Source organism: Malaclemys terrapin, chromosome 1 (genome assembly GCF_027887155.1).
Source record: "Malaclemys terrapin pileata isolate rMalTer1 chromosome 1, rMalTer1.hap1, whole genome shotgun sequence".
NCBI lineage: Eukaryota > Metazoa > Chordata > Testudines > Emydidae > Malaclemys > Malaclemys terrapin.
The window spans coordinates 234,952,933-234,978,836 of record NC_071505.1 but is presented as its reverse complement, the minus strand read 5'-3'; the positions used below and the strand labels follow the sequence as shown (position 1 = coordinate 234,978,836).

Here is a 25,904-nt window from a genome sequence, read left to right as displayed (position 1 = left end):
ACACCCCTAGCTCATAGTGTAGATATACCCTTAGTGGTTATTACTGTGTCCCTGCTGTACAGTGAATAGAAGAGATGAGGCACGTGTTGATTATAGATTACTTTAGAGAAAACCAGAGTCCTGGAGCTGCTAAAAAGGTTGGAGGTGATAATCTCCTGTGCTCTGCCTCATAGAAATGACAATAACAATTAGCAATCAACTGCACAGTGGGTGTAGGGGACCCTGGCATAGAAAAAAAGGTGCATTTGTAGCAGCAGCAGGTCACCATGAACACTATGAATGTTACTAATTCCAGATCAAATATTACTGGGGTTTTTTACTTTGAAGTAAGCTGGTAAGATGCTACAGAGGCACATTATGAATATGATCAGAATTAAAATTATTGTAACTTGCTGTGTTGATTCTCTCAGATTTTTTCTACACTGAAATGACCTTATTTGTATGCTGTGTCAAAGAGAGGCAGAGTTATTATTGTGCCCTCAGTCCCAGTATTTATACACTAATGCACAAAATTCCCTTCTATCTCAGTATTTGCACATTCAGTGAAAAAAGCACCCCATCATTTCTTTGTATTTCTTCACAGCGGTACTGTACATTTAGATATTTTGGTTTCTCTGCAGACCTGGATTTATTTTACGACTCTCTTGGGTGCTTGAGAAGAACCGTCCCTATGCTACTAACGCTGCTGCCCTTTTTGGTGAGTTTGAGGTCCATGTCTATTTCACTAAGCTCACTGCCAAAGCAACAGTGTAAAGAGATGATTGTAGGGATGGGGAGATATAAGACATTAAGGCATTTTTTTGACCACTCCTACAAAACCTAATTATGATGGAAGAATGAGTTTGGTGCAATAGCAAATGGAATATATATAAACTGTATTCGACAATGCAGCTTTCAGTACCAAGGATGACTCTTGCAAGGAGTGAGAATCAGGTGTTCTCAGTGAGGAGCACTGGGATATAGAGGTCAGGACACTTTCATGTCTGGCCGCTTTTAGAGACCAGTGAAAGACACATCTCTTTGCACAGGCCTTCCCCCTCAACTGAGGCAGTGTCTTCTGGCTAGCAAGTCCTCCTCTCCATGAGATCTTTTTCCAAAACAACTCACAATGGAACATACCCTATCTCAGAGTGGACCAGAGTCTGGTTTATGACTTTGAATTCTCTTAGCTTTATTTATGTTCACAATAGGTGCTTAATGTAAAATATCTGCATTTAATTTTTCAGGTACTTCTGAGAGTCAGACTGGATGCTTTGGTAACATAAACAACTTTGATACCACTGTAGAACTACAAAAGCAGAACTCTTACCATACTGTGGTGAGTATAACTCTGCCGTTTTGTTGCTGTATTTCATCACACAGAGTCACCACAATGATCCATAGTACTTTACACCTTCAAAGGACTTTACAAGCATTAATTGATTAAACCTCACAACAACATTCTGATTGGCTAGTATTATTCTCCTCATTTCACAGATGAGGAAACTAAGACAGAGAGGAAGACTTCATAAAACCTTGGGATGATTATGGTCCAGAAATTAAAAAGTCAATGTTTACACAGGTGGCTTGATTCTTTAGGTGTCCAACTTCAGACATTAGGGCCTAATTATCAGAAGTGCTCACACAAGCACCTCTAATTAAACTTATCAGGAGCTGTGAATGTTCAGATTCTCTGAAAATCAGGCCCAAGGTATCTCTGATGAAAGTATCCAAAATTAACAGTCACTTTTTAAAATTTAACCCAAGTGACTTTCCCAAGTCTGTTCAGCAAATCAGTGGCAGAGCTGGGAGTGGTACTGATAAATTCTGGATCCCATTCGCTTGGTTAGTCCTCATTATGTTACACCAGCTACTTGCACATCAGATCAATAGTTTATCTGGTACTGCTGGGAAAATCAAAGGAGCTCCCTATTCTTTTACTCTACAAATAAAATTGGACTTAATGCCAAACCCTTCTATTGTGGGTAGGATTGAGATTCCCTCCTAATGTAGCATGAAATAGTGCTGAGATTCCAAAAGAAACTGAGGTGAAAGTGCAACTATTGGGAACTACTGTCTCAAGTTGCAGTTGTCCCCCTCTACATAAGTCTTCTGCGTCTGTCCCTAAGAATCCCACCATTTTGAATCCCCCTCTCAACTTTGAAACCCCATATTACAATCCTGTCCTTCTGGCCACAGAGGGGTAGATGTGAGTCCTCTCAGCTCCTCTCAAAATCACTCCTGCATTGTCCAGACACCGACAGGTTGATATCAGTTTCTCTTCAGAGGCTGAGCATGCTCCTCCCTCCAACTCCTCCCAAGCCCATTCACCTTCATTTTGGGACCTAAAGAAATAGGAATTAAACCATCTTTTACACATTAATTACACAAGGCAAAATTCTTTTTTGCCTTGCTTTCACAACGCACATAACTCTCACAAAGGCTCTCAGATGGCAGAACAGAGCTCTTGGCTTTTGAAATCTCACATTGACTTAATAATCTTAAAGAAAACACCTTTACTTTTACATTTACTACAGGAGTTCCTGCATCAGAGAAGATTGCTGAGAGGGACTTAAATAATATGAACAAATATAAAGCCATCATTAAGAGCGCTGGCGGAAAAAAATGTGTAGATCCAGCTGTGATCGCTGGTATCATCTCTCGGGAGTCACATGCTGGAACTCTCCTAAAGGCTGGCTGGGGCGATAACGGCAATGCATTTGGTTTGATGCAGATCAGTAATGATCAATAAACTAGGAATAAAATACTATTGTATATACAAGTGTTTCAACAGAGAGAGCCTGCTTCATTTCTCACTAGTGCAGCTCAGGCTGAGATTGATACTCAGCACACTATGAGATAGGGTGACCAGATGTCCTGATTTTATAGGGACAGTCCTGATTTTTTAGTCTTTTTCTTATATAGGCTCCTATTATCCCCACCTCCTGTCACGATTTTTCACACTTGCTGTCTGGTCACCCTACTATTAGAAAATTAACTATTGCTGAGGCAGCAACACATTGCACTGGCATATGTCAGACCTGGGGTTATAGAGGCTGATTCTTGTGCTTCAGTTTGAACCTCAGTTAATTCTGTGGGTTAATGGAAGTCCCTGAAGAGGCCGTGCATTTTACCCTTCTATAGAAGAAAAGTGAAGTGCTTAGTGGCAGAAGCAAGATAGGGAGAAAGCATCAGACAAAAAGACTAGGTGAAAACTGGCAGGCTCAGAATGACAGGGCAGGCTTTATCCACAATCTCATGCCACTGAGTCCTTGGTGATAATAATAGATTTTAAAATATTCACCTGGCTAACACCATAATGTACATACTTCTTCTGATGAGACTGTCAGTGACAATCCAACAACGAAAGAACAGAGTGTAATTTTATGGTTCATTTTGAACTTTTGCATTTCTTTGAATTTAGCCAGGCCGCCCTTGTCATCTGTGGCATTATATGTTTGTAATGAAGTCAGTGAGACTACTCAGAAGGACTAAAACCTTTAAGGATGAGAAGTAAAGATCTTCTGAATAAAGCCCTTAATTTCCTCCATGGGTCAGGAAGTGTTGCCCACATACTGCAGCACTAGACACTAAAGCAGTGGTAGCCAAATGCATAACTACAACTTGAAATGGAAAAGAAGCAGCATTTTAAGATAAGTCTTTTTTCATTAGCACAGCCCAACATACTATGCCTCGGTGTCTGTGCTCGGGGCACAACAGAAAGTGCCGTGAAGATCCATGGACATTAATGACCAAAAACTGATTTATCAAACAAAATTTGACAACTAAAATCACATAGAGGATACTGAGAGTGAAATAAACTGCATAAACACATCCTCCCCCCCCCCCCCCCGGCTCTTCTAGGTTGATAAAAACCACCATAGTATTGTTGGACGGTGAAGATCATCTCCTTGATGCTACACAAATCCTTATTGGTATGATTAAGGGAATCCAGAAAAAATTCCCCAGATGGACAAAGGAACAACAGCTGAAAGGTACAGTGTAGATTTGTATAGGAATTAAGGGGAAATCTCTGGCAAAAATCATGTTTAAAAATTTCTTGTGTTACTGACACTCTAGAATAATAAGCATTTAAAAGAATCTCACATAATTTTTCACCACTGATGCTGTTTGTCTGCTTCTTGATTTCACCTAGTTTGAGCGTTGTCCCATTCTTTAGCACAGCGTTGTGTGATGAGTTTATAACACTGCATAGGAAATATTTATAATCCCCACCCCCCCAAAAAATCTAGTTTATATTGACTGTGTTAGCTACTCTTTTGTTTCATTTCAGGTGGGATTTCTGCCTACAATGGAGGACTAGGAAATGTCCGAAGTTATGTAAATATGGATATTGGCATGCCTGGCGATGACTATGCCAATGACGTCATTGCACAAGCCAAGTTTTATAAGAAAAATGGATATTGAATCTGGGAGTTCTCTTCTTTCAGATAAATTGTGGTGCATATGACTATCAGTCTGACGTACATTAGAGATACTGTATGTTTGGGGGAAGATTAAAACTGTATCCTGAAAATCCTTATTGATGCATATAGGCCCACTGACTGCAGTGGGAAGAATTGCTTCAATAAGGGTTTGCAGTCTCAGGCACCAGATTTTTAAATTCTGCAATCAGTAAACATTAGTTATATTATATGGTAACTTCAAAACATTTGGTCTCTATCTAACCAAGGAAACATTAACCAGAGTATTGATAATATCCTATCCTATCCTACTCTGATTATTTCTCTGAGTTATTAAAGCTGCTCTGTCTAGCTATTGTTAGTCTTCTACCTTCCCATTTTTAATCATATGTATATTTCAATATCTGCTGTTGTCTTAAGAAATAAAAAGGGAAAAGTAATCTCTTTGGGGAAGGAAACGTATTTTCAATCTTTTTGTGATTTAGTTCAACAATTTATTTTTCATTGCAGCTGGACACAGGTCTGTAAACTTATTGTATGTGGGGATTTCATTGACACATCTTTTACTTTTTCATGGAAATGCCTAGAGCCTGGGATGGATGCTTTTAATCAAACAGAAATAAGCAAATGAAAATTGAATAAAAAATGTTGTTTAGCAAATGAAGCAAGACTCCAAAGCTCATCTTTTCAGTTGCATTAACAAACATTTGATGAGGACAAGAATACATTTAAAGCAGATAAACAAATTTCAAAGGGAATCGAATGAAATAAATTTGTGCTACCTAAGATTATGGCTTTTTTGCTGCTTTCAAAGGCCTTAACACCTCATTAAATAAAAAGGAGTGATAACCTACTTGAGAAAACGTTAGTACTATCCAGTACAGGATGTCTTACACTCTTTTGACTTTAAGATCGGCAGTTGAGCACTTTTTCTGGAGTGCATTTAGAATCCACTTGTTCCCAATGTACATGGGAGCTACAGGATAAGGAGCATTTTTGAAAAGCTGGTCAATTTATTTAGGACCCTAAGAGCCTGAACCAATGTCCATTGAGTCAATGGAAAAACTGCTGTACTAGAAACAGAAGAGAAACAATTCATGTTGGCATATAGACCCTCATCAATCTCACTGCCAAGATGGAAAACTTGTAGAATTCTATATTCCTGAAAACTCAGGTGATCATTCTGGGCTTCATGGACATGTTATACAAACAAACAATCTAAAAGGTAACATTACTGATAATTATTCAACTTATAATACAACTCATAGCTTGTTAGATTCCACTTGTCCAGTCAAACATGATAATTTCTCATACCAGTAGTCTCCATTGTCAATATTTTCAACTAAAGTTAACCATGAATGTCTATCTTCACAGTCATAGAAGCATGTGTAACCATGTTTCCTGGTAGAATACCTGAAAAAAACACCAACAAAAATCCGTATTTCTTTTTCCTAAATGGAAAACCATCTTCACCAGTGCATTTAGTATGCACAGAAATACTAAATGGCTTAATAAGTATTTTCACTTGCATCCTCTTAATCTACATGTAAAGATTCTAGCAAACAACAGTCTGCAGTAGAACCACCCCGTAAGCACTCCAGATCACAGATGTAGCCCATGATTTGTTTGTCTCTGCAACGGGGTGTATTCGACCTTTGCAGTGCTGTTCTGGTGGCCCGACAGTCCTACTACACCCCGCTCCAAGAAGGGACAAGCTGGAAGGACAAGAGCAGTGGAGTTGGATGCTCCAAGCTTGCCTAGAGATATAACTCCAGAGTGGTCATTTTGGAAGCCACAGAGTCCTAGTCCTCCATGGGTTAGAAGGGCTAGCAACAGCCAATGAGGGCCCTGCTGGCCCAGATAAAAGTAGCTGCCTGGCCTTAGCAGTTCAGTGCCTGACTGGGACCAGAGGGGTAAGGAAGGGTGCTCCTCTCTGGCCAAAGGAACTGGAGAGATGGACAGGTTTGTTTTCTGGCTGCATTTTGCATAGCTGGGTTTTCAGGGAGAGAGAGGACCTAAGAACTTTAACCCTGAGATAAGGGTGAAGCTAAAAGGGCTAGGTAGGAAGAGGTCCAGGAAGAAGCAGCAACTAACTAAATTGAGAAATATGTGGCTGCTGTTTATAATGGGCAGCCCTGGGGGCTCCTATTGGCCACAGGTAAAGTGGCATAAATCCCAAGAAGGGGATAGAACTTCTTTGGCAGCCTGAACAAAGGGCTGAATTTAAAGGGCTCAGCGCTGCGGCTGAAGACCCTAGTGAAGGCAGATAGACCATTTATTTATTGGCCTCTTTAATAGCCTGGAAGGGGTCCAGTTGGACTTTGTGACTTGACTGCAGGACCAGAGAGCCACCAGAGAGCCAGCTGGGGTCATCCAGGTGAGAAAAGGACTGTGATACTGCACCCCGCTGCTCAGAGGCTCTCCAGAGGTGAGGGCCCCATTATAACTTGGTACTCGAAGTGGGTTTTTGAGGGTTGGCCACTGAAACAAGGGCAGGGGAAAAATTTAAAAATTGAAGAATTGTTGCGACTTCTATCCCAGCAGCAGCACAGCTCTGCTGAAAATCAGCAGCTACTAGCTGAGAGGCCACAACGGGCCCAGCAGGCTGCCCAGCAACATCAGGCTGTGCTCCTGGAGGTGCTTCAGCTGCACTAGCAGCAGAAACAGGAACCGCCATTTCAGGAGTCACAGTTACAGTGGCTAACTAGCTCAGCCCCTCCAAATTTGTTGAACCCCAGTCCAGGGATACCCCTGGCCAAGATGGGGCTCCATGACAACACGCAGGCCTACCTGGTCACATCTGAGCATGTGGCCACAACCACATCCTGGAGTGGAGAAACCTGGGCCATCCGCTTGGGCCCTTTCCTTTCCAAGACAGTCCAGGTGACCTGCCATGCTCTAGATGAGGAAACAGCTAGAGATTATAATGCAGTGAAAGCCGTCATGCTTGACCGGTTGGTCAAGAAACATAGTGGTGTAGATTCCAGTCCAAGCCTTTTGCCTCAGGGGCTTATATGCAGGCAGTAGTCCAATGTCTTAAGGACCGGGCCCCTTAATGGCTCCATCCAGGGACCCACATGACTGCAGAGATTATAGATGCTATAATATTAAAGGAGGACTTGGATATATTGCCAAGAGCAATTAAAACATGAGCTCAATGGCAATAGCCCCAACTTGCTTGCCACCATAGTCCAGCTTATCAAAGATTATTTACTGGCCACCTGGCCCAGCCAGATCCCTCGGTTGAGGTCGGACAACTGGAAGACCCAGTTTCCGAGGAAGGAGATCCTGGAGCTCTGAAAAAACTCAGAGGGAAGCCCCTCTGGACTTGGCCTGGTCCCTGAAGCCTCTGTCATGGTGGTTGCTGACCATCTCGCCATGGACCCAATCCAGAAAAGCCAAAGAGAAGGGGTCAGATGGAGCCTACTAACAACCAGTAATATGCTTCTGCTGTGGAAAGCCAGGGCAACTCAGTCAGTCATGGAGTGTCACTTCCTAGATTGTAGGGTTTTGGAATAGTAGTGACGGCCTTGACTTGGACCAGTGTCATAAGGCAGGTGTAGCACAAGTTGATGGGAGGAGGTGCACTGTGCTGAATTCAAGGTGCTCCCAAACTTTAATTCCAGAGTCGTTCAATCCTAGTGCCCTCCAATATAATTGCCCCGTGAAGGTGACCAGTGGACATAGAGATGTCCACTCCTATCCCACAGTGTGGGTGCAGCTGAAGGTCAGCAACCACAAAGCAAGAATTCAGGTCGGCGTAATGAAGAGGTTGCCCTAGAATATTTAATCATGAGAGACTGGCAACAGTTCCCCTCATTGCTATCCACTCAGTCAGGTTCTGCACTCAAGCTGTTCTGGCTGAAACAGCCCTCCCAGCAGCTGGAAGATATTTTTCTGACCGTGAAATCCAGACTTTGGGAGGGGCCTGCTCAACCTGGGAAACATAAAAAGACTAAAAGACAATGCCAGGAGGAAGGGAAAGCCTGATTACAGGGGAGACGGAACTACGGGAGCCCACTCAGCGGGTGAATGATATCCAGCCAAAAGGTGGAGACATCTTCTGATCAGGAAGAACCCCTACTGGAGAACCACCCGTCTGACTTAGAGCTATCCTGTTTAATGCAGGCCCATGATTTCGTGGACAGAAGGAAGACACCACCTTGAGAGAGTCATATACCCGGATAGAAGTGATAGAGGGAATGGTTATCCAGGAACACAAGCAGTGCAATTTCCCCATTTTGAGCTAAAAATTCACATGCTCTATCAGGTTGATCTTAACGTGAAAATAGAGAAACTTGCTACCAGCTCCTGGTATCTTGGGAGGCCATAAAAGAGGTCTTATAGCTGGCACATTCAATACCATCAGCAGGCCAGCTTGGCTGGGAAAATACATTAAACCACTTATAGGCCCAGTTCTTTTGACCGGGGCTCTATAAGGCCAACTTCTGTGCATCTTGTCCTGATTGTCAATAGGCTGCACTAAAGGGCTCGGGAAAAGAACCCTTAGTCCTCTCTACCTCTCAAAGATATGCCCTTTGAAAGAATAGGGGTTGACATTGTGTGGCCCTTAGAAAAAAGTGCAGGAGGACACCAACATATATTGGTCATGGTGGATATGCCACATGATACCCAGAGATGGTCTCCAGGTACTCAGTAATGGCACCAACTGGAGTGAGGGGACTGGTCTAGCTTTTCTCTCAGGTGGTCTTACCCTCCGAGATTCTCATGGACCAAGGACAAACTTTGTCTCAGATACTAAGGGATGTATGGACTCTCCTAAACCTTAAACCTTTAGGACCTCAAGACCTCAGTGTGCCACCTCCAAATGGATGGCCTGGTGGAAAATTTTTATCGAACCCTAAAAAATATGTTTTAAAAGTTTGTAAATACGGACCCTTGCAATTGGGACCAACTCCTGCCATACCTTCTGTTGGCAATACAAGAGGTGCCACAGGCATCGACGAGATTTGCCCCTTTCAGATTACATTATGGCCAACAACCCCAAAGAATCCTAAACCTGCTCTAAGAGACATGGGAGAAGCTGCCTTCCTGGGCCCAGAATGTAGTCTAACACACAGTACAGATGTCTGAATGATTAGATAGTGTGTCACATTTTGCTCAGGAGAATCTGGGACAGGCTCAACAAACCCAGGCTTGTCATTATAATAAAGGAGTGTGATGTTGCACTCTATATGATTTTATGAAAATATGCTAATGAGTGTGAATATAATGTAACTGGAATATGCTTCATGCAAAAGGTTTCATAAGGTATCATTACAAAGCTTATAATCTACTGAGTGTGGTCATCCTATTTGTATAAATGTATCACTCTTGTATCTGAAACTAGAAATACAATAGGCCCTCAGAGTTATATTTTATAATTATGCAAAGTGTGGGCCATTAATGGTGGTTTGAAATCTTGATGGCTCCCATCAACCAGGACAATTGACTGTAGATGGCTGTTTGCTTTCAGGCCTTCCTGTGAGTCAGGCTGGGAGGAATGAAATCTTGGAGTCTTACAGTGACATGTGATCATGTCACCTGAACTGGAATCCATCTTTAAGCTGGTGCTTTTCCATTGAGAAGGACGGGTGGGAACCCAGAGAGGGATAAAGGATTCCTGCCTTATGCAAAAGATATATAAGTGGGTGGAACAGAACAAAGGGGGCTGCAATCCCCTAGCTACCACCTGAGCTGGAACAAGGCCTGTACCGGGGAAAGGATTGGGCCCAGACTGGAAGGCATCCAGTCTGTGATAGAAGCTTATTGAAACATCTGAGGGTGAGGTTTTATCTGTATTCAGTTTTCTTACTGTAGTAGGCTTAGACATGGGTGTTTCATTTTATTTTGCTTGATAATTCACTTTGTTCTGTCTGTTATTACTTGGAACCACTTAAATCCTACTTTTTGTATTTAATAAAATCACTTTTTACTTATAAATTAACCCAGAGTATGTATTAATACCGGGGGGGGGGCGGAGGGGGCAAACAGCGGTGCATATCTCTCTATCAGTGTTACAGAGGGGGAACAATTTATGAGTTTATCCTGTATAAGCTTTACACAGGGTAAAACGGATTTATTTGGGTTTAGACCCCACTGGGAGTTGGGCATCTGAGTTTTGGAGACAGGAACACTTCTTAAGCTGTTTTCAGTTAAGCCTGCAGCTTTTGGGGACATGGTTCAGACCTGGGTCTGGGTTTGTAGCAGGCTAGCATGTCTGGCTCAAACCAGGCAGGGCCCTGAAGTCTAAGCTGGCAGGGAAAACAGACTAAGAGGTAGTCAAAGCATATCAGGTGGCAGTCGCAAAGGGTTTTCTGTGATCCAACCCATCACAGTGCCACTGGGGAAGGCGGGGGTTTTGGCGGCCTGGCGCAGCGCTCCGGGAGGGGTGGGGGTTTGGTTGGTGCGGCGCTCTGGGGGGGGCAGGGGGGTTAGGTGGCCCGGCGCGGTGCTCGGGGGGGTTTTCAGCGACCCGGCACGGCGCTCGGGAGTTTTGGGCAACCCAGCACTTGGGAGGGGGTGCGGGGGTTTCGGCGGCCTGGTGCAGCAATCGGGGGGGGGGGGGAGGGCGGGGGGTTTCGGCGGCCCAGCGCTTGGGGGGGAGGGGGTTGGCGGCGTGGCCCTGGGGGGTGGGGGTGTTACGGCAGGGCGGCGCTCTTCTTTTTTGCCAGGGGCGGCAAAGTTACAGCCGGCCCTGGTAAGAAGCAAATCCTGTGCTACAGATATAGCTTAGAGCAGCCCCTTGTCTGGTCCTAATTTAAGAGCAGCCTGTAGCCAGTAGATGTCATACAATGTTATGACAGTTTGTTGGTTGGCTTTCAGTATATGGGATATCTCCAGTGCCCTTAAACATGTTAGACATCCAGCAATACAACAGAAAATATGGCCATAAATGATTTATCCCGAAGTGGTTGTTATTGGCTTGGCTGTAGTGTGCCTGTGAGCAATGAGGCATCTGTAGTTTATTCGGACTTCTCTACAGAAAACCAAAGTAATTGAAGGGAAGGAAAAGGTACTAGGTGTTGATAATATGCCTTCAATCAGCACACAGAAATAGTCATAAAAATGGCAAACATCTGCACAGTGTGTGTAAAGGATGTTGTCATAGGATAAAAGGGGGTTGTACACAGCAGCAGTAGATCAAGATAACTATTAATGACTTAACTTAACAGGAGAAGCTATTAATAAATTCTAATTACAACAGCAATTAAAATGAGGCCAAATAGCTACTAGAATTCATATTCTGAAGTAAGGAATTGTATAAGGCCTTCCAAGAGGGCAGCAAACACTCTGAAGTTTAACACCACTGAGTGATTGGTGCCTGCATTTCAGACACTGAGTACTGAGTTTAACTGAGTATTGGGACACATTGTTTTACTCCTCAAAAACAATTGTAAACATTGAAGCTGCTCAGATATGCAGTACACCAAACCCAGAAGGTGCCAGTAGCGTAGGTACTACAGCAGCTAGGCCTTGTAGGCGCATGCCTTGGTGGGTCCCAAAAACCACTCAGACATGAGGCTAAGGGAAAGGGTATTTTACTAGGGCTGGCAGGAAAGGGAAAGTTTAGAAATAAGCCGGGTACGAGACTTAAACATGCACAATTTAGAGTAAACAATAGTGGCTCTTGTTTGGGTCTCTGGCACAGTCCAATTTTGAGTTAGGGCTCTTCAGACCTAGTGCCTGGGGTGCCCTCTCCAGTCCATTCTCTATTTGAAGCAAATGGATGCTTACAGATTTGCAGACCAGGCTCAGTTAGTGTCTCTCATTGGGGCCCCTCTTCACTGACCCCCTGCCCAGCCACTGCGGCTCCCCCCATAAGTCCCGTGTAGCCCTGCACCTAGCTGTAACATCCAGTAGTCACAGCCAGTTCCACACGCAGCTCTACATACTATTCCTGGGGAATTCTCTCTGTATCTGGCTTCTCTGCAGTGCAGCTCCCTGCTTACCATGCGGTTGCTGCTTCCACTTCTCCGCAGCTGCTGGCTAGATACACAACTGCTGATCCCAAACAGAGCCCAGACACTTCCTGGTGTGGGACCTTTCCCTTTACCTGATCAGGAGGAAGGGAATATGCAGTGGGGAAGAGCTGATAAGAGTTGTAGTCCAGTTTAACAGACCCATCACATTTTTAACACACACAAAAAAAGCAGTTTCCTTTTTTTCTGAAGTGCCAATCAGTAAATTAAAGGTAACAATTTTGAGGGGGGAAGAGTGTAGAAGTGAAACATTCAAAATGAATGCAAATATGATTAGCTATTTTTTAAAAATGATCTAATCACATTAATTACAACAATCTGTAATCCATTATCCCCTCTTTTTTCCCCTCTGACTGCAGAGGTGTTAATGGGCCACTTCGCCTTGAATGGTCTCTTAGAATGTGTGTTAGCTACTTATCCTAAATAATCTGTTGTACCTTGTGTTTAGCTGTGCCATTCTGAGTACTTTCCCCAAACTAGAAGAAGAACTCTGTGCAGCTCAAAAGCTTGTCTCTCTCACCAGCAGAAGTTGGTCCAATAAAAGCTATTGCCTCACCACCCTGTCTCTCTAATAGGCTTGGGCTATCACAGCCAGTGGCGTAGCCTGGGTTGCTGCCGAGGAGAAGCGGCGGAGAAAAAAGGCACCGGTCCTTCGGCGGCATTTCAGCGGCCCTGCGAATGCGCCGAAATGCCACCGAAAGATGGAGCGGTGCATGTGCAGGGCCGCCGAAATTATTCTTATTTGAGCGGCTCCGCTCCCCTGGGCAGAGCGCCGGCCCTACTTCCCCATCCAGAGCGCTGTCCGGGGCGCTGAGACCCCCGGCCACGCTCTCAGGGCCGGAGTCCTGGGCAGAGCGCCCTGAGTCCCGGCCACGCTCCCCCGGGCGGAGCACTGCTACTTCAGGCACCGCGGAGCAGGGCCGCTGAAGGACGGAGCGGTGCATGTGGAGGTTCGGCGGCCCTGCGAGTTCTGGGCTGGGGGAGCAGGTGCTCCCCCTGATCCCCCCTAGCTACGCTGCCTGGGGGGCAGGAAAGGGAGAGCTCAGGGGCTGGGCGGCAGCAGGCAAAGGCAGGACGCCTCAGCTCTCCCGCCTCAGGCTGCCCGCACCCGAGCCCTACCTGCAGTTAGCCGAGGCTGGCGGGCGAGCCTCACGTCCTTCCTCCACGCCTCCGCTGCCTGCCTGCCTGGCCCTTCAGCGTGCCTGGCAGTTTCCCGCCTCCTCCCTGAGCACCCCTCACCAGGCCCCACCCCGACTCCACCCCCTCCCTGCCCCTATTGGAACCCTTCCCAAATCCCCGCCCCAACTCCACCCCCTCCCTGCCCCTATTGGACCTCTCCCAAAATCCCCGCCCTGGCCCTGCCTCTTCCCCAGCACGCCGTGTTCCCCCTTCCTTCCAGGCTTGCCACGCTGTTTTGCGGCCCAAGCGCTGGGAGCCAGAGGGAGAAGTAGAACACGGCGGCGCGCTCAGGGGAGGAGGCGGAGGTGAGCTGAGCTGAGCTGGGCAGGTCGAGGACCGGGGCACCCACGGAGTGGACGCCCAATGCACCACTTTGGAGAATGTGCTCAGTGGGGGAGCGGCCGCTCCCCCTGCTCCCCCCAAGCTACGCTACTGACACGGCTACAACAACATTGCAAATGTGAAGCTCTTATTTAGCTTCAATGAGTTAAGAGCTGCACATGCATATATTCTTGCATATTATTATGCTTAAGGGTTATGTTAGCTCACACACTCTTGCTCAGTGTTGCTTTATTATATGAAAATAAAGCTCGGAGTGCTTTAGAAATCAGTGTGAATTCCTTAGTATTTGTACCCTAGCTAACTGTAAAATCACTAAAAAGAATGAGTACTTGTGGCACCTTAAAGACTAACAAATTTATTTGAGCATAAGCTTTCGTGGGCTAAAACTCACTTCATCGGATGCATGCAGTAGAAAATACAGTAGGAAGATATATATACATAGAGAACATGAAAAAATGAGTGTTGCCAAACTAATTATAACTAGAGTAATCAATTAAGGTGGGCTATTATCAGCAGGAGAAAAAAAACTTTTGTAGTGATAATTAGGATGGCCCATTTCCAACAATTGACAAGAAGGTGTGAGTAACAGTAGGGGGGAAAATTAGCATGGGGAAATAATTTTTACTTTGTGTAATGACCCATCCACTCCCAGTCTTTATTCAAGCCTAGTTTAATGGTGTCCATCTTGCAAATTACTTCCAATTCTGCAGTTTCTTGTTGGAGTCTCTTTTTGAAGTTTTTTTGTTGGAGTATTGTGACTTTTAGGTCTGTAATTGAGTGACCAGGGAGGTTGAAGTGTTCTCCAACTGGTTTTTGAGTGTTATAATTCTTGACGTCTGATTTGTGTCCATTTATTCTTTTGCGTAGAAACTGTCTGGTTTGGCCAATGTACATGGCAGAGGGGCACTGCTGGCACATATCACACTGGTAGATGTGCAACACCAATTTTTTCATGTTCTCTGGGTATATATATATATATATCTTCTTGCTGTATTTTCCATTGCATGCATCCGATGAACTGGGTTTTAGCCCACGAAAGCTTATGCTCAAATAAATGTGTTAGTCTCTAAGGTGCCACAAGGACTCCTCGTTCTTTTTGCTGATACAGACTAACACGACTACGACTCTGAAACCTGTAAAATCACTAAATGTCATGAATAACTTGCTTTAACAAAAGTCTTTTTTGCTGCAGTAAGAAGGATGTACACCTCTACCTCGATATAACGCTGTCCTCAGGAGCCAAAAAATCTTACCGCATTATAGGTGAAACCGCGTTATATTGAACTTGCTTTGATCCACCAGAGTGCACAGCCATGCCCCCCCGAAGCACTGCTTTACCGCATTATATCCAAATTTGTGTTAGATCGGGTCGCGTTATATCGAGGTAGCGGTGTATATCTATGTTGAGATGGATGTGACAGGATCCCCGGGTACAACCTGGAAGTGGGGTACCGCTATGCCACTTAATTCTCCAGTCTGGGCTGTCTCTCACAATGCTTTGCCAGTAACAAGCAGCAAACCCCTCCAGGTGCTGCTATCACTCAGCACAACAGCATGTGGAGCCTCATACCCATCTAGATTGCATGAATGCTCCCAGAATCACAGAGAAAGGCACCAGCCAGTTCCCCCCAGCTCCGCAGCCTTGCACCCCAGAGCAGTACCATCCTGCCCTGGTCAGAAGCCTGACCAGTGTAAGTTTATAACGCAGTCTGCCCCTCCCTCAATGTGGAGAGAACATGCATAAGCCCCTATAAACTAAGCTGAGGTTTCCCAAGCACTTTAAGCAAAATACACTGTTTTAGGTAAAATATAAAACAGATTTATTAACTACAGAAAGATAGATTTTAAGTGATTGTAAGTGGTATGCATAAAAGGTCAGAGATAGTTATCACAGAAAACAAAAGATAAACATACAATCTAAATCTTAAACCTTATTACACTAGGTAGTATTTAGATCAAGCAATTTTCTCACCCACAGGATGCTACAGTTCTTAGTACACAGGCTTCTCCCTTAAGCCTGGACCAGTCTGCTCAGATGAAGTCTCTGTCTTCTCAGCATTCTTGTTGTGTCCAGTGTAGGTGGGGGAGAAAAAGGCAAAGACATGCTGCCACTGTTCCCTATTTTATATCCTTAGTCTATGTGCCTAGAAGACATTTACCCAGACATGTCCTGGTGGGCTTTGCTGAGTCACCGGCTTGGGCAATCCCCCTGACGTGGACTTGTGCAACAGAGTCATGGGATTGAGCAGTCCCCGTTGTGTGCTGCTTGGGCAACTGTTATTGAATTGTAAATCCCTTGATTGCAACTCCCCTGCTGATTAATGATCATTGGACAGCCTCCTAGGTGGGGATCTTTTGTATGTCACGAGCAAATTTACAGCATATTTCAGTAACAACCATACAGCAAAATCTCATAAATTCATCCATACTAATGATATACATATTTGGACAGAACAACAGGTTTCAGCAGATCATGATCTTTCATATGATGTCTTACATGGCATGCTTTGTATGAAATATCACAATTACATGACAGTAGTGAATATAGGGGTTCCAGGGTGCTGCTTTGAAGTACAGAGTGCCACAAGGGGATAACCAGAACTGCATGCAGTATTCAAAATGTGGGCATACCATGGATTTATATATGTAGTGACATGATGATATTTACTGTCTTATTATTAATCCTTTTACTAATGGTTCCTAAAATTCTATCTTTTTTGACCGCCACTGCACATGGAGTGGATGTTTTCAGAGAACTATCCACATTGACTCTAAAATCTCTTTCTTGAGTGGTAACAAAGGACCCACTAATACCTCCTTAAATTCTTCATAAAACTCAGCCAGAAAGCCATCAGGTGCTGGAGTCTTACCACTTTTCATACTTTCTATTTCTTCTATTGTTTCTTATGCTATTTCTTTAGTTAAAGTCTCTTTGTCAATTTTGTTTCCATTTGGCAAACCTGCTACTTCCAGATATTTCTGAGTAACTTCATAGCTTGGAGTATCTGAGGTATACAGGTTTTTAAAATAAGCAGCAAAAGTGGCACATATTTCATTACAGTGTGCAACTCTCTTCTGCTGATTAAATATAATGGAGAAATAATACATTGCTCTTAAATCCTTCTAAGCCAAGAGTTTCAAACATTTTCAGAGAGAGTGTCCCTAAGTGAAAGAAAAAAATGTGTGTGCTTCCCCAGAGTTTATTAAGACACTACAAAGAACTGAAAATCCTATACTTTACACAAAGACGAGTAATAGAGTAGAAGGGCTTTGAGCGTGAAGGGGTGCATGAAGCGGGGGAGGGAGGGAAGGTCGGGTCCTGCACCTGCAGTATGTAACACGGAGGGGCAGTCAGGTCCTGTCCCCAAGGGTGTGACACAGCGGGATTGCATCTTGATCATGGAAAATCCAGTGGGAACAGGTTAGAGAGCAAGTCCCATGGCTCCTGTCCCACATGAGTAGGCCCAGCTCCCCACTTTGCCTCTTTGGCTCTCATCACAACATCACATGATGCACCCAGATGTGTGTGGGCAAGGTGATGCCCCGTCTCCTTCCTGGCCCTGGTGCTGCTGGATCGCCTGCCATAAGATGAGTGGTGGCCGCTCAATTACAGTGATCTGGTCAGCCGGATGAAGCCCCTGGGCCACCAGCTGCCCATCCCTGATGTACTTGCTTAAAAGTGGTCAGGCCATGGCCTCAGCGACCCCTTTGGCTCCATGAGCCCATCATATTACTTCCAATGATGCATGACCTGACCGTGTAATGGTGCCAATTTCTGCAGATTTAGGCTGCTTCATTAAGGATTTAGAGATTAACCTGGAATCCATCTATAACCGAGGAGAGTCTGAATAAAATGTTTAATCTCTTTCCGCTCCGTGCAATTCTCTCCAGCAATCTGAGAGGTTGAATTGTTGGCACAAAGAAGGCAGTGCTGTAGTGAAGAGCAAAAATTGATTAATTTATCAAACAAACTTTGAGAAATAAAATCATGTAGTGAATGTTGAGAGGGAAGAACTGCAAAAGAAGTAAAGTTTCAAGAAGTAATGTTCTCTCTGGCTCTTCTAGGTTGATAGACATTACCATACAGTGGTTGGAGCATGGAATAGAGAGGAACATGTCCTTCAGGGGACCAGCATCCTTGTTAGTACTCAAGGAGTCCGAAAAAAGTTCCCCGGTTGGACAAAGGACCAACAGCTGAAAGGTATAGTATAGACAGCATTCAGTCCAGGAGCTGAGGGAAACTCTAGAACAAAAATCCTATTAAAACTTTATTGTCTTAATTACACTCTAGAATAATAAGCATTTAAAAGAATCTCATATAATTTTTCACCACTGATGGTGTAGATCTACTTTTGATTTCCCATAGCTTGAGTCATGAAACTAGATTAGTCAGTTTCATACAGTTTGTCCCATTCATTAGCACAATGTTGTGTGCTGGGTTTCCAACACTGCCTGGGGAATGTTTATAAAGCCTCCCAAAATACTAGTTAATATTGACATTTGGGCCTCTACTATTTTATCATGAGTGAAATCCTACTGCCTTTGAAGTCAATGACAGTTTTGCAGTTTATTTGAATGAGTCCAGAAGTTCACCCTATATTTTTATAGGTGTGTAGGAGGGAGATGCATTTTTGGAAACTGGACAGTTCATCAGGGGATTGCAAAATTGTGCAGTACTATATGGAGCAGAGAAGGGGAGAAGAATGGAGTGTAAGGTCATGTTTTAACTTTCTCCCTTGCAGTCATTTTCAGGACTGATTGAAAAGTAAACAAGGCAATTGGGTCTTATAATCTATTAAGAACAGATCTGGTTCAAAGATTGAAGTCTTCTGTTTGAATGAGGTTAGCCAAATGCATACTGAAGGTTCACCACTAAGCTACAGTCATTTGTTTATGTCAAATCCTAAATTCCCTCTGATTTTTGGGTGAATTCAGGAATTTATGCAAACTGTTCACACACCCGTAGTTAAGTCTGCACACTGTAATAAAGCAGTTCACCCACTCCCAATTTTTTTGTTTTAAACACACTAGATAAAAATGAGACAGCTCTGTCTGGAATGGTGGTTTGTTTTTCTTTTAAGTCTTCATTAGCTATTTTGGTGTTTCTTTCCAGGTGGGATTTCTGCCTATAATGCAGGACTAGGAAATGTCCAGACCTATCCAAACATGAATATTGGCACAACCCACAATGACTATGCCAATGATGTTGTTGCACGAGCCAAGTATTATAAGAGAAACGGATACTGAATCTGGGAATTCTCTGCTTTTCAGATACATTGTGGCTCTTACAATAATCATTCAGGTGTTCAGGAGAGATACTATATATTTGGGGGAGATTAGAAGCTGAAACTGCAAAACCTTAATGATGCAAATAGCCCATTGTCAGCAGTAGGAAGACTTGCTTAAATAAGGGTTTGCAGTCTCAGGCACCAGATTTTTAAATTCTACAGGTAGTTAAACATTGTATCATACCAAAAGAAATAGTGATGGGAATATTAATAATATTCTACCACATCTGATTATTTCTGAGTTATTAAAGCTGCTCTGTCTAGCTATCATTAGTCTTCTGCCTTCCAAATTTTAAACATCTGCAAATTTCAATATTGGTCATTGTCTTAAGAAATAAAAAGTAGTCTCTTCAAAGAAGGAAGCCTGTATTTCCAAACTTTGTGATTTGGTTTGACAATTTATTTTTTCATTGCAGCACAACAAGCATCTGTCAATTTATTGTATGAGGGGGTTTTATCTGCATGTACTTTCATAGAAAGTCAGGGTTGGAAAGGACCTCAGGAGGTGTTCTAGTCCAACCCCCAGATCAAAGCAGGACCAATCCCCAGACAGATTTTTGCCCCAGATCCCTAAATGGCCCTCTCAAGGATTGAACTCACAAGCCTGGGTTTAGCAGGCCAATGCTCAAACCACTGAGCTATCCCTCCCTCATTAATCATAGAAATGCCTAGAGCCTGGGATTAATTATTTCAATCAAATCAGAACTATTCAAATGGAAATTGAATAAAAAAATCTCATTAGGAACATAAGAACGGCCATAGTGGGTCAGACCAAAGGTCTATCTAGCCCAGTATCCTGTCTTCTGACAGTGGCCAATGGTAGGTGCTTCAGTAGGAATGAACAGAACATGTAATCATCAAGTGATCCATCTCCTGTTGCCCATTCCCAGCTTCAGGGCCACCAAAAACTAGGAAATGAGGCAAGACTCAAATAATCAGCATCTTTTCAATTGCACCTTAGCAAAAGCATTAGCCTGCTAAACCCAGGGTTGCGAGTTCAATCCTTGAGGGGGGCATTTAGGGATATGGGGCAAAAATCTGTTGGATGATCTAATTGGGGATTGGTCCTGCTTTGAGCAGGGGATTGGACTAGATGATCTCCTGAGGTCCCTTCCAACCCGGATATTCTATGATTCTATGAAAAGTTGGATAATGACTGTGACAGAGTGCTAGGCAAGAACAGCTGAGCCAGTGCTCTGGTCAGGGCAGCTCCAATCAAACAGAGCAGAATAGAGCTGTTTAAACAGGGCTGTGCCTAATTTGTGAAGGTAGGAGAGCTAGAAGACTAATTAAGCCAGTAGAGGCTACAAATAGGCATAGGAAAGAAGGGGGGTGGGGGAAAAGAGATAATTCTTCCCTGCTTGTTGCAGGAGTTGGTGGGCTTCTCAGGGTTGTTGGAGCAGAGCTGTATAGAGTATGAAAGTGGTGGGAACTCATATTGTAAAGAAACTATACAAGCTGTTTGACCAGCAGAAGGGGCTCTGAGCAGTTTGTGGACTGGAACAGAGGCAGGAGCAGTGGGTCCTGTCACAAGGAGAACAATATTTAAAATAGATCAACAAACTTCTAAGGGAACTGAATGAAAACAAATTGTGCTACATGAGATTATGGCTTTTTCTCTGCTGTCAAAGGCCTTAACACCTCATGAAATGAAAAGGAGTGAAACTACTTGAGAAAACCTTAGTTCTATCTAGTACAGCATGTCTCACACTCTTTTGATTTCAATATCTGTAGTTGAGCACTTTTTCTGGAGTGCATTCAGAATCCACTAGCTCCCAGTGTTCAGGGGACTGACGGGATAAGGAGCACTTTTGAAAATCTGGTCAATTAATTTAGGAGTGCAAGGGTCTGAATCAATGTCCATTGCCATCAGTAGAAAGACTACTTTACTACCAATAGAAAAGAAACAATTCATGTTGGCATATAGACCTCCCTCAATCTCACTGTCATGCTAGAAAACTCATAATATTCCATGTTCCTGAAAACCCAAGTGATCATTCTGGGCTTCATAAACATATGTTACAAAAATAACCTAAAAGGTAACATTACTGATCATTATTAAACTCAGAATATAGCCTGTTAGATTCCATCCATCCAATCACACATGATTTTCTCATACCATTAGCCTCCATTGTCAAAACTTTCATCTAAAGTTAAACATGAGCATTTGTGTCTATTTTCAGATTTACAGAAATATGTGTAATGATGTTTCCTAGTGGTCTTGCAAGAAATACCTGAAAAATATCCATATTTCTTTTTTCCTACTCACCAAGCTATTTTCATCTGTGCATTTACCATGAGCAGAAATATCAAACGGCTTACGTTTTTTCAGTAGTGTCCTCTGACTTTCATGTAAAGATTCTTGAAAACAAAAGTCTGCAGTAGACTCACCTTGTAAGCACTCCAGGTCACAGGTGTAACCGAGATTTGTTTGGCCCAAATGAAAGGTGTTGTGACAGTCTATATCCTTATGCTTACCGTTTTTTCAAGACCTGTGGGATAAATCTGTAGCAGAAATGGCTACACTGGCTGATGCCTTTGAGCAAGCCCAGTTGTCCAATGAGTACAGAATGAGGGGCAGAAATCCAGTGTAAAGGGGGGAATCCCATTTCACCTGTGGGGAAAAACAAGCAGTTTGATGCCTAAGAACTCACCACTACAAAATTATTTGTCTCCTGGCAATCTCCACCACAAACCTCATGTGAAGGAGGAAGGCCCAAAGAGGTGTTACCAGAGTAACTCCACTGTGCAACTGAGGAATCTGTGCCCTAAGCTGAAAGAAATTAAGCCCCATCCAGTCCATGTGAATGTAGCTGTCATTAGTACAGAAACCCCAGAAACACCTGCAGTTTGCACGACAAGTTTTGTGGGGACTGGCCCTGCAGAGCCAGATAGGGAACATATTAAGGTTGTCAGGATCAATGATAGGGAGTGCATAGGCTGGAGAGATTCCAGTGCACAGATTTCTCTGGTTAAGCAGAATGTGGTCCAAGAGACTGATATTTTACCTGGTCAAATGGCAGAGCTTGTGTTAATAGGAAGATCTAGGATTCCTGTGCCTTTAGCTAAAGTGCATGTGGAATGAGAAGGTTTAGAAAGTGATTTGACTGTGGGGGTGGTGGACAATATCTCTGTTGAAATGCTTGTTGGGAATGATTTTTTTCAAGTGGCTAAGGCTGTTAATGTGGTAACTTGCAGCAAAAGGGGCTATTGTGCTGGGATCCCAGAGGAGAGTGGTAAAATCCCAAAACTGCTGAGGGAAATAGAGAAGGTCTCTGACTCTTCTGCAGCAGAAGGAAACAGTGTCTTCAGGTGTGTGTGGGGCAGTGGGGGGGGGGCTGAGGCTAACTCCTGTACGGTGGATAAATGCAATACATCCTCAGGACCAGAGACAGGGGAGGTGATGCCTGTAACTGAAGAAGCTTTTCCAGTTGTCATCTGTCAGCCTTTTGCAGATGAGCAAAGGGAAAATACCACTCTAAAGAGCATAAGGAAGTGTGTCCAAGAGAGGGTCCCAGGAAGGGAAAATGGAGAGAGGTTTTTTGAAGAAAATGGGAAATTGCTTAGGGAGGCCCCTTTGGGAAAGAACAAAAGCCCTGGGCAGCCCTATAAGCAATTGATTGTGCCCACCCAGCATCACTGGTGGATTTTGCCACTAGATTTCCTGAAGCAGTAGGTCTGTCTAACATTGAAGCAGAAACTGTATCAAGAGCCCTTCTCATTATCTTTAGCAGAACTGGTTTTCCCAAAGAGGATTTTATCGTATCATGGATCAAATGTCACGTGACAGCTATTCAGCGAGCTATGGAAGTTTTGTGTGATGAAACAACTTAAAACCGCCCCATACCACCCAGAAACAAAGGTTTGGTGGACAGATTCAATAGGACCCTAAAATCCATGCTGGGAATGTATGCAAATAAAAGGGGTTAGAATTAGGACAAATTGTTACCTTCCTGCTCTTTGTTTAAGGGAGGTATCCCAAGAATCAATGGTGTTCTCCCTATTTGCTCTCCTATATGGAAGGAAAGTGAGGGGACCCCTAGATCTCATTGGAGACTCCTGGGAAGGGAACACTGAAGTAAAGGAAGAGCCAGTGACTGAATATGTGCAGAGGTTCCAGACAAAGTTAAAAGACATGATGGGTATTGTTCAAACTAACCTCAAAGACAGTCAATCTAAACAAAATGTGTGGTATGACAAAAATACTTGTAAATACTCTTTTGTAATAGGAGACTTGGTATTGGTGTTAAGCCCTGTGAAAAGGAACAAAATGTAAAATACTTGGGAAGGATGCTTTGAGGTCATAGAAGTAGTAAATGAAGATACATATCATGTTAAACAGCCTGATGGTAATGCTGTTTCACAACTAGTACAGGTAAACAGATTTAACATCTATCACAGCAGGGAAGCCATGGTAAACATGACCTGCTGTGTAGAAGGGGAAACTGAGGCACATCACCTCATTGATTTGATGGCTGAATATCAAAGTGACTCAACTCTGGAAAGCATTGATTTATGCAGTGAGTTAACACCAGTTTAAAAGGCAAAGGTGTTATGATTGATGCAAAAATACAAAGATGTGTTTTCTAACAAGCCAGGGAAGACACACTTGCTAACTCATAAGGTCATTACAAAAGGTCAACAGTCACCTCCCAGCAGACCTTACAGGGACACTGGCAAGGTACAAGAACAAATTTGTGCAGAAATATAAACCATGTTAGACCTGGGAGTAATTAAAGAGTCCTGGGCAACTCCTGTGGTCTTGGTCCCTAAGAAAGACCACCCTGTAAGGTTTTATGTTGAGTATAGAAAACTCAATTCTGTTACAGTACCAGATGTATATCCTCTGCCTAGAAATGAGGATATGCTTGACATTTTAAGCAAAGCTAAATATCTCATTTATTTTGATTTAACTCGAGGTTATTGGCAGATTGCGTTGGATGAGGATGCACAGAAAAAATCCGCTTTCATCACTGATAAAGGACTCTATGAATTCACAATGTTACAATTTGGTTTAATTAATGCTGGGGCAACCTTCCAGAGGCTGGTCACCTAGTGTTAAATGGTTTACAGAACTGTGCAAGAGCATATGTACATGACATTGCAGTGTTCAGCACCATCTGGGCTGATCACAAAGAACACTTGGAAATTGTGCTGTCAGAACTCAAGAAGGCAGGCCTAAATATAAAAGCCTCACATTAATAACTTTTCAGAGAGAAGCGTGTGTGGCTGCAACAGTAGAATTTTGCCCTATGTAAGTAAAACAGATTAGGTGCCATGGTGCCAGTTGATGGGGGCCCAAGTCAGGGCTTCAACACAGGCCTCTCTTGTATAGATTAAAAAAAAGGACTAGAATAAAAGGATGAATGGAAGAAAGTATAGAAGCAGTAGATGAGAAGCACATAACACTCAGAAAGGTGTGGACCTCTGATGGCTTTACACATGAGTCAGAATTAAATGGAGGTAGGAAAGAAAGCAGGATCACTGAATTTTTCCTGGCAATTTTAAATTTCAAATCTGGCAGTGTGTTTCCTGAGACCCTGCCATGGGCAACTTTTTAAAAAATGAATGCAGCTCTGAGGCATTTTAAAGGTGACTATGAAGAATTTGTAAGAAAAAATTAGGCTCATACCATTCTTCATGACATATAAAGAGAGCCAGAAAGAATTTGTTTTACGGTCTTAAGTTTTTTTTCTTCTGATATAATTATTAATCATTATTATTATACCTTAGTAGTATCAGGAATGCCGTTTGCCATTTGATCTTCCCCAACTTTAATTGGAGGACTTCTAGGAAGTCTTAAGGTTCAATCTTTAAGAAAGACTTCCCTTATCCAAAATGTTCATTAAGTATTGAAGGCATATAGGTGCTTTAGAGAATAATAACAAAATAAAAACTCAACATTTTAAAACAGCTGTCTAAAAATGATGACAAGCCTCAACTGCTCAGCTTTCACTCTCTGCTCTTGCAGGTCACCATTTCACTAGTTCTCCAGGTATCATAAAATCTTCCAGGCTAGGCTGGATCTGAATTTCTTATGTAAAAAAACATAACCAAACAAAAAAAACTTTAGAAATATGTTGAGCCTTCTTTATAATCATAAAGTAGCAAAAATTGGGCACAAACCTGTTTTTCTTCTTTGCTGTTCATCTTTAACACCAAAAGTTACATGACACTCTTCCAGTTTCCCTCTTCTTCTCCTTTGTCTTTTATTCAATTTTTTTTTTCAGTTTCTCTATCTCAGATCAGGAGACACCCACGGAAAAAAATAGCGAGTGCTTAGCACCCACTAGCAGACAGCTCCCCCTCTCCCATCCCAGCACCTCCTACACACCGCAATCAGCTGTTCCACAGCATGCAGGAGGGGCTGGAGGGAGGATGAGGAGTGTGACAGATTTTTGTTACCAATCTGCCTGGAGCGTCAAGTGATCAGGCTGATGCCGCAGGATCGTTTGGGGAGGAGATGATGAAACGCATCAAGTGTCTAGATTTTAAAGCTTTATTGATAAAATAATAAAATAACAGCGGAGAGTGCTGGAAATGCTTCCACGTCACTCAAAGGAAGGAAGAAAAAGTTAATGCCGCAAGCCCCAAACCCTAACCCTAACCCACTTTCATACTCACACCAAGCACGGCCCAGACTGGCCAAGTCTAGGTGTAATGTCAGAAGAGAGCGGGGCGAGGGGGTGGACAGGGAGTGCTGTCCTGGG

The 25,904-nt window shown here is 43.4% G+C and overlaps 1 pseudogene; it reads left to right on the top strand.

The window, feature by feature from the left end:
- The first annotated feature begins 266 nt into the window (after positions 1-266).
- LOC128836827 (lysozyme g-like) lies at positions 267-5,067 on the top strand (annotated as a pseudogene).
- Positions 5,068-25,904: the final 20,837 nt, after the last annotated feature.